This window comes from Otolemur garnettii, unplaced genomic scaffold (assembly GCF_000181295.1).
Source record: "Otolemur garnettii isolate 467f Iridium unplaced genomic scaffold, OtoGar3 scaffold00397, whole genome shotgun sequence".
Classification (NCBI taxonomy): Eukaryota; Metazoa; Chordata; class Mammalia; order Primates; family Galagidae; genus Otolemur; species Otolemur garnettii.
Window position 1 is genome coordinate 67,346 of NW_003852792.1, and position 2,244 is coordinate 69,589.

At 47.0% G+C, this 2,244-nt stretch overlaps 1 pseudogene across 1 annotated transcript; it reads right to left on the bottom strand.

Moving 5' to 3' along the window:
• Window positions 1-575: 575 nt before the first annotated feature.
• On the bottom strand, window positions 576-1,959 carry LOC100949219 (annotated as a pseudogene). Its single transcript, XR_155052.3, has one exon. The product of XR_155052.3 is annotated as a nuclease-sensitive element-binding protein 1 pseudogene (transcript).
• Between the last annotated feature and the right edge of the window lie 285 nt (window positions 1,960-2,244).

Here is a 2,244-nt window from a genome sequence, read left to right on the forward strand (position 1 = left end):
AGTTACTCGAACACAAACTAAGTTTGGTTTTAAGATATGAGAAGTTTTGAACATAGGGGACCTTGCTCCATTTGCCAAGGTGCTCACAATAGTTATATAAGTTTCGAATTGAAGAAAAATTAAATGAACTACAGCTTGGTTAGATACTTTCGTTGTTTAGCTTGTAAAGTGGCCAAACCTGGGTAGAGAGTTTAAGTTTAATTTTACCAGGTGGTGTGATAAGTACCCCGAGGGGGAGTTAGGAGGGACAGAATGGCTTGTACTCATGGCAATTCGTTGTGGAAATAAAGGGTAAACATGCGAGGACCAGGACAAAGGCCAGATGTCTCTGTTCCTTTGTGGCTGGCCGAGTGAACAAGGACAACTACCTAGTGCATAGCTATCACTATGCCTAAGTAGTGTCAGACCCATGGGGCTGAGGTGAGAAAAGTAAAAAGCAGTTCAAGAGAGTCTGTCCTGGCCACCCTGTGTAGGCCTCAGCCAAGCTGCAGACGTTTCTGTTGTCTGCGTGTTTCTCCCCTGACATACTCGGGGCCTAGATTGTAATCTATGATGTTATGTCTCATTTTTTTTTAAATTATTTAAGACCTTTATTAACAGGTGCTTGCAGTTTGTTGACTTTTTGGAAAAAATCAAGTTGTAAACTTTTATTACAAATTAAAAACGAAGTTCTTAAAAATCTCAACTTGACCAGATATGAAACAATTTAAAAACCTTCAAAGGCGTATGAAAAACCAGGCTTTTTTAAAAAACACGTTTGTTATTACCAAAAAAGACTTCTTTAGGTAAAAATAATAAAAACCCCATGCTGCATAGATAATGCAGATAGTTCTAGTTATCTGGTCAACGGGCAAAAAGCAAGCACTTAAGGTCTTCAGCTCCAATCTTTTGTTCATTTCTTATTGCTGGAATTTCATATTCATTTCTTCTTGTTGGATGACTAAACCAGATGATGGTAGAGATGGTCAGCCGGCATTTACTCAGCCCCGCCCTGCTCAGCCTCGGGAGCAGACGAATTCTCAGCTGGTAGATCGGCTGCTTTTGTCTCTTTGCCATCTTGTGGTTTAGGGTTTTCTGGGCGTCTACGTTGGTAATTGAAGTTGCGACGGTACCGACGTTGAGGCGGCTGCTGACCTTGGGTCTCATCTCCTTGATTCTCTTTATCCTCTTCATTGCTGTCCTCTCTGGGCTGTCTTTGGTGAGGAGGGCCCCTGCGGAATTGTGGTCTATAACCCCGATACATATTCTGTCTTACTGGTCTACCTTGTTCTCCTGCATCCTGGTTGTCAGCACCCTCCATCACTTCTCCCTGCACAGGAGGGTTGGAATACTGTGGTCGAAGCCCATAGAGTCTCCTCATGTAGTAAGGTGGGAACCTTCGCCTGCAGTAGGGCCGGGGTTGTTGGGCCTGGCCTTCAGGAGCACTCTCCAATCCCTCGTTCTTTTCCCCACTCTCACTATTCTGGTAATTCTGCTGGTAATTGGGTGGAGGACCCCTGAGACGTGGATAGCGCCTATAATGGTTATGGTCTGCTGCATATTTACTGCCTTGAACTGGAATTCCACCAGGGCCTGTAACATTTGCTGCCTCTGCACCCTTTTCTCCTTCAACAACATCAAACTCCACAGTCTCTCCATCTCCTACACTGTGAAGGTACTTCCCTGGATTATTCTTCTTTATGGCAGTCTGGTGTACAAATACATCTTCCTTGGTGTCATTCCTGTTGATGAAACCATATCCGTTTCTTACATTGAACCATTTTACTGTTACCAAAACCTTCATTGCGATGACCTTCTTGTCCCCGCCGGCAGGCGCCGCTGATGTGAGGCCACCCAGGCCACCGCTCCCTGCGCTGCTGCCCATAGTGCCGGGCTTGGTGTCTGCAGTGCTGAGGGCAGGGGGGGGGCAGCGGGTGGCTGTTGGGTCTCGGCCTTGCTGCTCATGGTTGCGGTGATGGTGACTGGGGCTGGCTGCGGCAGCTACAGCTCCTCCCGATGTGTGATGGTAACTAGGCTGGCGGCGGTGGTGGGGCTGCTCAGGGCTCTCTGGGGTCTGCTCTCTGGTCCACTACCGATCGAACTCTTATGTCTCATTTTTTATTTTATGACCCTCACTCTCTGTCTTATGACCCTCACATGCACTGCCACCCTGAAAAATGGATAAAAGAGAGGCATGGGATTGAGTCGGGGGGCTCCGTTTTGGGAAACATGCTGGTGTTCCGAGTATCCCTGGTGAATAAACCC